The sequence below is a fragment of the Micromys minutus genome, assembly GCF_963924665.1.
Source record: "Micromys minutus genome assembly, chromosome: 22".
NCBI lineage: Eukaryota > Metazoa > Chordata > Mammalia > Rodentia > Muridae > Micromys > Micromys minutus.
The window spans coordinates 5,865,510-5,874,785 of record NC_137957.1 but is presented as its reverse complement, the minus strand read 5'-3'; the positions used below and the strand labels follow the sequence as shown (position 1 = coordinate 5,874,785).

At 37.5% G+C, this 9,276-nt stretch overlaps 1 pseudogene across 1 annotated transcript; it reads right to left on the bottom strand.

Annotated features, from left to right (window-relative positions):
* Positions 1 to 1,674: 1,674 nt before the first annotated feature.
* On the bottom strand, positions 1,675 to 2,606 carry LOC308434750 (olfactory receptor 6C2-like; annotated as a pseudogene). Its single transcript has one exon. The product of its transcript is annotated as an olfactory receptor 6C2-like (transcript).
* Positions 2,607 to 9,276: the final 6,670 nt, after the last annotated feature.

Below are 9,276 nucleotides of genomic sequence, written 5' to 3'. Positions count from 1 at the left end.
CCAGTAGGGCCACATGGCACTGTGGGGTATCTTTATCTCAGTGGCTACATGCTGCCCCCAAGTACTCACAGACTCGGCTTCCTTTGACCTAAGTGATCCATTCTATTCACCCTGGCTGCTTTTGATTTTGGGGTTCACAAACACCCCAGGGTGTTTTCTTGGTGTGTTGTTGCCATGCCTGGCACACATTCATCCCAACTCTGTGGCAGGCTTTGTGGGTCCCACCACTACACCCTCTTTTTGATCTCAATTAAGTCACCACATCAAAGAATATACCAAAATATTTTGATTTAATTGGCATGATATAATTTGACCACCTAGATAACTCAAATCATCCTGTACAATTCCGTCCCTTATAAAATGTTCATAATAACCTTTTCTATATAGAGATGTGCCAAGAAAAACATCTGTGTCTGCCTCCATGTAGCTTCTCCTCAAATCTCCCGCTTTCTTCTCTCCAGTCTTACCAAAACTTTGTCCCAGCCGCACTCTCTATTGTCTAATCATGTATCACTTTGAAATCAATGTACACTCCCTCCTTTAGAATATGCCTTAAATGCACTTAGTACTTAGTCTGCTCCAATAAAAATTACAGCACTACTTTACTACTGGAACATCTTATCTGCAAATTGACATTCTATCATGCAAGTTCACAGTTTCATGACATTTACTTTCCAACAACCTGCAAGGTGCCATCCAACATTATGAAAGCTAGCCAGTAGGGGTGAAAAAGCTAGATCAATTTCTCTGTATTACACACACACATGTGTGATGTTCTTCAAAGTAGGGTCTGGTGGACAACGAAGAGACCTAAAAAACAAACCTCTCTGTCTAAATATTTGTTCTTTCTTACTGTAGGCTTGGATAAATTCAGCAAACAGTAACAGTTGGAGTATTGTCTTATCTTGAAATATCTTCCACCAAACAAATTAGTCTGTTATCTTTAAATTCATTCCCATTAACTTTCCTGGCATATGGGCAGAATGCAGTCAGATTCTTTGCCAGAATATTATATGAATAGCTCCTTGCTAAGTTCCTGATAGAGTTCATATTCCTTTCTAAAACCCAATGAGCTGGGCCTCCTCTGTCCACATTTCTCTTACCCTCCTGATGTTTCAAACAACGACTGGGATGTCTCACAGTGCTTTACTTATAGTCTTTGAGGTATTTTCTAGCCCAAAGTTCCAAACCTTTCTACATTCATCCTAAAATAGTTCCAAAGACCTAATGAGTACATAGTCAAGTCAATCACAGCAATAGCTCCAATTCTTTGTTCAAACTCTGTGTCAGTTACTTTTCTCATTGCCATGACAAAAATGACTGGCAAACAACAACAACAACAAAACCCAACAAACACCTAAAGATGGGACAGGTTTATTTTGGCTCACACTTGAAGGGTACTGTCCATTATGGCATGAGTGTTGGTAGGAGCTTGAGGCAGGTGGTCATATTATATCCTCTTCCAGAAAACAAGGCTTGATGAATTCCAGGGCTCAGGTATGTCTCCTTTGTGTTCAGACCATGAACCCAGCTTCGGCAGTGATGTTGCTCACAGTTAAAGTGGGGTTTCCCATCCTGTTAACCTATAATTCCTCACAGGCATGACTAGAAGCTTATTTCTAGGTATTTCTAGATCCTGTGAAATTAACCATATTAACTATCATGGGGCATCCTTTAGCTCTTTGTAATAAAGGTAATCCTTTTGATCATGTACTTGAAAGCTTGAACCACTTGCTTATTCCTCAGAGTGTAGATGAAAGGATTCATAACCGGAGCAACTGAAGTCGTGAGCATAGACACAACCTTATTTACAGCCACTCCTTCTTTTGCAGATGGTTTAATATAGATGAAAATGCAGCTGCTGTAAGTGATAGAAACCACAATTATATGAGAAGAACAAGTAGAAAAAGCCTTTTTTCATTGCTGGGCTGATGGGAATCTGAGGATGGTTCTGATAATGTATGTGTAAGACATTGCCACACACAGTAAAGTGACCATGAGTGTCAGAACAGCCAAGATCAAGATAAACCACTCTATGAACTCTGTGTTGGAGCAGCTGATCTTCAGGATGGGAGCAGCATCACAGCCAAAGTGATCTATGACATTGGAGTTGCAGAACTCAAGTTCAAAGCTCATGCCAAAAGGTGGGATGACAATAATTAAAGCAATTAAATAACAGTCAATAAGGGACTGGATGCAGATCCTGTTGCTCATGATGGTAGTGTAATGCAGAGACTTGCAGATGGCCACATAGCAGTCATAGGACATAGCAGGAAAAACTCAGTCACACCCAGGACAATAACAAAAAATAGTTGAGTGACACATGCATTATAGGTAATGGTATTATCCCCAGAAGCCATTGTGTAGAGAAATCTGGGAATACAGACAGTTGTGAATGAGACTTCCAAAATGGAGAAATTTCTGAGGAAAAAATACATGGGTGTTTTAAGGTGAGAAACCACCAGTATGAGAGTGATTATGGTCAGGTTACCAACCACACTCAATAAGTAGGTTAAGAGCAAAAATGTGAAAAGCAGAATTTGAAGATTTGCATCATCGGTTAGTCCTACCAGAATGAATGTAGTTATTGTTGAATAATTTCTCATCACTGACTCCTCACTGTGTCCCTGTCTATTTGTAAAAATAAGAGAAATCAGATGAGGATACAAACTGATAGCATAAGGGACCATTAGGGAGAGGCACAAATGATAGTTTAAGTGATGTAATTGAAAATATTTATTTATTTTTTTCTCACACAATAGACCCTGACAACAGCTTCCCCTCTACTCCGAGTTCTGACTTTTACCTGCACTCTCCTGTTTTGTGCTAATAAAATGTTATCAGGGTGGTAGCTGACTAGCAGTTAATGGTACTTAGACTAAATTAATTAAACCTTAAACATCAAAGTTTCATTTTTAAGATTGCAGTTTAAATAAGACCTTGTCAAAATATCCTCCTGGAAAACCATTTATGTTATTTTATGTTTCTATAACACTACTTGCAATGTTATAGAAACACTGCTAAGCTTTTTTATGCTAGGATACTCATTTTAACTTTAGGGATACACACACACATCTACTTACCTTTTCTCCTCTATAGTGAGGCCTGTGAGAACATAGATTATGACTGTTTCTCATCGACAATTGTAAATCCAGAACAGGTTCATTACCTTGAGCATAACAGATACCTCAAATACTGTCCAGTGAATGAGACCAGTTCGTTTGTCCTCACAGTTGACTGTTTGTATGCAAAGCATAGAAAAGTTATATTATCAGTCCTTTGATGTTTAAGATTTAAAATTTGAATAAAGGGTCTCAGTATTTTGAAATATTTTTTAGGCACCAGAAGATTATTACTGTCAGTCATAATTCCTCCAAGTTGTACTAGATTATTTTTCTATAAGAATAAAAATTTACCTCTAAGCAAGAATATTAAAGTCAATAATTTTAGAAGTTACTTGAAGGGCTGGAGAGATGGATCAGCAATTATGAGTCATGGGTGGTCTTCCAGAGGACCTGCTTGATCCTCAGTACCCACATGGTGGTTTCCAAATGTCTCTAACTCCATATTCAGATCCAGATCCAGGGGATCCAATACTTTCTTCTAGCTTTCATGAGTACCAGATATACATACAGGAAAAACACCCATATACTACTACTACTACTACTACTACTACTACTACTACTAATAATAATAATAATAATAATAATAATGTTAATTGAATTTAAGAGTGAAGTGGTAGAGGAAGTAGCTTATAAGTGAGGAGTCCAGCCTTGTTTATTTCTTCTTTTTCTCTGAAGGTGTGCAGCTGAGGCCACAAGAAATCTGGTTCTTGAGTCTCTTCTGAGTGGGCCCAGGTCTTTTACATGAAGATAACGTACACATGTTGCCTTATATCTTTCTCTTTTTTGACTACAAGAGAGCAATAAAACTTAACCAAACGAGTGCCAGGGTACAATGAATAAAAATGATCAAGAATTTATTATAATTTTAATTATATAATAATTATATATTAATTAAGACATAGAAATCACCTTAAATATTACTGTAGCTAATTCTCCAATTTTTAAGATGAAAGTCAGAGTGTCATCAGTCAGTTGGCTTGATAGGGATAAAAATTAAATGAAGTCAAATTTGCTAAATCATAAGTTCAGTTTTTTTACTCATTATACCAAATTAGAAAAAATTTAGAAATGCTTTTTTTTTTTTTGGATTTTTTCCTCCTGGTTTCTACTTGCTTTAAGAAGAGTTATAGAAGATTTAGGAAACAAGTTCATTTAATGCTTTAGGGATTGATAACTGCACTTATATCACCCATCCTAGGAATATTGAGGCATTTAACATAATGAGAACATATTTCTGTGAAAGACCATCGAGTAAAGAATATAGGTTTGCTATTCTCAACTTAATAGACAAACTTTAACTCATAAATCTCTCCAAGGAATAGTAATGGTGGATACCTTGAGAAGATGACTACTAAAAGTCAGATACTGTTAGATTATGCCATTTAATTCTCAACATGAGCTAATCATCATTTATAGATGAGGAAATCTGGGTCCAGACACATTATGTCATTGTTTGTATTAAAGCAAGAAGTCAAGCCAAATAGTTGACTACAAAAACTCAACCCAACTCCCACTCAACTGTTTGATTGATTGATAGACTTTTCCCATTTATCTTCTGAGAAAATGACCAGCATCCCTTTTGTGCTGCTGTATATCAAGTAGACATTAAGGAATAGATGAGTGACTGCCCAGGGCTTCTTATTTCTGAGCTAAGTAATGTGGCACAGAGATGGTGATTCTAATTTATAACAGTAACAATAAAATCAACGATAATAAATTAACCGAACAGCTGAAAAATTTCCAATTTCTATTGTTCCTATAATAGAACAGGAAAATGCCAGTAGACATTTTCTTCAATTATTTTGGAATGTGAATGGTTTCTCTCATCTGGTTCATTGTATTTTCACAGTGATCTTGAGATGTGTTCCTTCCTGAGATTGGAGAAATATGTCTTTCCTCCTTTCTTGCTGAGAAAGGTAAACAGCGTCTATGCCAGCACAAGATCAGATCACACCTCAGAACTCTCTGACCCTGGATTTCTGGAAAAGAATCTGACTGGAGTATAATAAGTGGTAGGAATATAAGCTGCTTTCTTACCTAGGTACTGTAGATGGCTCAGGATATCACCACACCAGACCGATTGGGAAGCATGCCAGTGACCTTTCCTTGTCTCCCGATCCAGAATGAATCCTTACACATGGGTCCTTAAAAGGTTCTCAACTTAGAATAAGTCCAGTACATCCATGATATCCTACCTCTGTCTTCTCAAAAATAAACACTCTGTCTTAGCCAGGGTTTCTACTCCCCCACAAAACATAATGACCAAGAGGCAAGTTGGGGAGGAAAGGGTTTATTCAGCTTACACTTCCACATTGCTGTTCATCACCAGAGGAAGTCAGGACTGGAACTCAAGCAGGTCAGGAAGTAGAACCTGCTGCAGAGGCCATGGAGGGGTGTTACTTACTGGCTTGCTTCCCCTGACTTGCTCAGCCTGCTTTCTTATAGAACCCAGGTCTACCAGCCCAGGGATGGCTCCACCCACAATGGGCTGGGCCAGGGATAGCACCACCCACAATGGGCTGGGCCCTCCCCCCTTGATCACTAGTTGAGAAAATGCCTTACAGCTGGATCTCATGGAGGCATTTCCCCAACTGAGGCTCCTTTCTCTGTGATAACTCCAGCTTGTGTCAAGTTGACACAAACTAGCCAGTACACAAACCTTAGCATCCTAGGCACACTTGAAGTTTAATTGATAAATTTGTTCAGGAAGGTTCACTGATGTATTGTATGACCTTACTGACAGAGCGATTTACGATCATGAATGGCTTGTGGTGCTGCTTATCAAGTAGAGGGAATTACATTCAAGTTATATAGCAAGAGGTAAGTATTAGGGAACTTTTTTTTTTTTTTTTTGCTATATTGAGAGGATGAATTTTTTCCCCAAGATCTCATACATGAGAAACTATATTGTTTCCCTAAAGTGTGTTATTCTTATCTTTGAGACCCCCCCCAATAAAGTCTTTTTTTTTAAAACGACTTTATTTTACAAAGCAAAGAGAAATGTACAGATTTTAAACATTTTTTTGCTTAAAATTATACATTTTTGTCAGTACTGTTTTTTCACATATTAAAATAATTTTTACATAAAACTATGTGAATATATTTTTTAGTCAGTACTTGATTTTTTCAAGGGCTTGACAGTATGCATTGAAAACTTAATAGTTACAATGAGCGTAAAGTGCATGCAAAACAAAACGCAACATGGAAATAGTCAAAGACTTCTTGTTTTGTAAATATATTATTTTTTTTTGTTTTCTCTATATCTTGGACTTCATACAGTCTGTGAGTTGTTTCTGGGGGAGTGCAAGCTTCTGGGGTTAGCATCCCAATATCAGTGACTGCATATTATGTCTGTTCTTTTGTGACTGGGTTATCTCACTCAGGATGATATTCTCTAGATGCAGCCATTTTCTTAAGAATTTGGTTAAGTCATTGTTTCTGGTGGCTGAGTAGTATTCCATTGTGTAAATGTACCACAATTTTTGTATCCATTCATCTTCTGAAAGATATCTGGGTTCTTTCCAGCTTCTGGCTATTATATATAGAGCTGCTATGAACATTGTGGTGCATATATCTTTGTTGTGTATTAAAGTGTCTCTGGGGTATATGCCCAGAAGTGGAATAGCTGGGTCTTCAGGTAGTACTATATCCAATTTTCTGAGGTATCGCCAGACAGATTTCCAGAGTGGTTGTATTAGTTTGCAACCCCACCAACAGTGGAGAAGTGTTCCTCTTTCTCCGCAACCTCGCCAGCATCTGCTGTCATTTGAGATTTGGATCTTGGCCAATCTGACTGGTGTGAGGTGGAATCTCAGGGTTGTTTTGATTTGCATTTCTCTGATGGCTAAGAATGTCGAGCACTTCCTCAGATGTTTCTCTGCCATTCGGTGTTCCTCAACTGAAAACGTTTTGTTTAGCTCTGTACCCCATTTTTTAATAGGGTTATTTGATTCTCTGGTGTCTAGCTTTTTGAGTTCTTTGTATACCTTAGATATTAGGCCTCTATCTGATGTGGTGTTGGTAAAGATCTTTTCCCATTTTGTTGGTTGCCTTTTTGTTTTCTTGACAATGTTCTTAGTCTTACAGAAACTTTGCAATCTCATTAAGTCCCATTTGTTAATCTTTGTCCTTAGAGCTTGAGCCATTGGTGTTTTGTTCAGGAAATTTTCTCCTGTGCCTATGTGTTCTAAGGTTTTCCCTATTTTCTCATCTAATAATTTTAGTGTATCTGGTTTAATGTGGAGATCTTTGATCCACTTACACTTGAGCTTTGTACAAGGAGATAAGAAAGGGTCTATTTTCATTCTTTTGCATGCTGAGTGCCAGCTGAACCAGCACCATTTGTTGAATAGGCTGTCCTTTTTCCATTGAATGTTTACGGCTCCTTTGTCAAAAATCAGGTGACCATATATATGAGGGCTCATTTCTGGGTCTTCTATTCTATTCCATTGATCCACATGCCTATTTCTGTACCAGTACCATGCAGTTTTCAACACAATTGCCTTGTAATATAGCTTGAGGTCAGCAATAGTGATTCCCGCAGATGTTTTTTTGTTGTTGAGGATGGATTTTGCTATTCTAGGTCTTTTGTTATTCCATATAAAATTGCACATTGATCTTTCCAATTCCTTAAAGAACTGTGTTGGAATTTTGATGTGGATTGCATTGAATCTGTAGATTGCTTTTGGTAGGATGGCCATTTTTAAGATGTTGATCTTTCCAGTCCATGAGCATGGGAGATCTTCCCATTTTCTGAGATCCTCCTCAATTTCTTTCTTTAGAGGTTTGAAGTTCTTGTCATACAGGTCTTTCACTTGCTTAGTTAGAGTCACACCAAGGTATTTCATAGTTTTTTTGACGATTGTGAAGGGTATCTTTTCCCTAATTTCTTTCTCCACATGTTTGTCCTTTGAGTATAGGAAGGCTACTGATTTGTTTGAGTTTATTTGTATCCAGCCACTTTGCTGAACTTGTTTATCAGCTGTAGGAATTCTCTGGTGGAATTTTTGGGGTCACTCAAGTACATTATCATGTCATCGGCAAAGAGTGATGTTTTTATCGCTTCCTTTCTAATTTGTATCCCCTTGATCTCCTTTTGCTGTCTAATTGCTCCAGGCAGGACTTCCAGCACTATGTTGAATAGGTAGGGGGAGAGTGGGCAGCCTTGTCGAGTCCCTGATATTAGTGGGATTGCTTCAAGTTTCTCGCCATTAAGTTTGATGTTGGCTTTGGTTTGCTGTATATTGCTTTTATTATGTTTAGGTATGGACCTTGGATTCCTTTTCTTTCCAGGACTTTTAACATGAAGGGGTGTTGGATTTTGTCAAATGCTTTCTCAGCATCTAGTGAGATGACCATGTGATTTTGATCTTTGAGTTTGTTTATATGGTGGATTACATTGATGGATTTCCTTATATTAAACCATCCCTGCATCCCAGGGTTGAAGCCTACTTGGTCATGATGAATGATCGTTTTAATGTGTTCTTGGATTTGGTTTGCAAGTATTTTGTTGAGTATTTTTGCATCAATGTTCATAAGTGAGATTGGTCTGAAGTTCTCTTTCCATGTAGGGTCTTTGTGTGGTTTAGGTATGAGGGGTATTGTAGCCTAAAAAATGAGTTAGGTAGTATTACATCTGATTCTATTTTTTGGAATAGTTTGGAGAGTATTGGTGTTATATTTCCAATAAATGTCTGATAAAATTCTGCACTGAACTCGTCTGTACCTGGGGTTTTTTTGGTTGAGAGACTTTTGATGACTTCTATTTCTTTAGGTGTTATAGGGTTATTTAGATGGTTTACTTGGTCCTGGTTTAACTTTGGGATCTTGTATCTGTCTAGGAATTCATCCATTTCCTCCAGATTTTTCAATTTTGTGGAGTATAAGTTTTTGTAGTAGGATCTGATGATTTTTTGAATTTCCTCAGTTTCAGTTGTTATGTCCCCACTTTCCTTTCTGATTTTGTTAATTTGGATACTCTCTCTTTGCCCTCTAGTTAGTCTTGCTATGGGTTTATCAATCTTGTTGATTTTCTCAAAGAACCAACTCTTGGTTTTGTTGATTTTTTCAATGGTTCTTTTTGATTCTATTGTGTCTATTTCTGCCCTAATTTTGATTATTTCTTGCCATCTACTTTTTTTGGGTATATCTG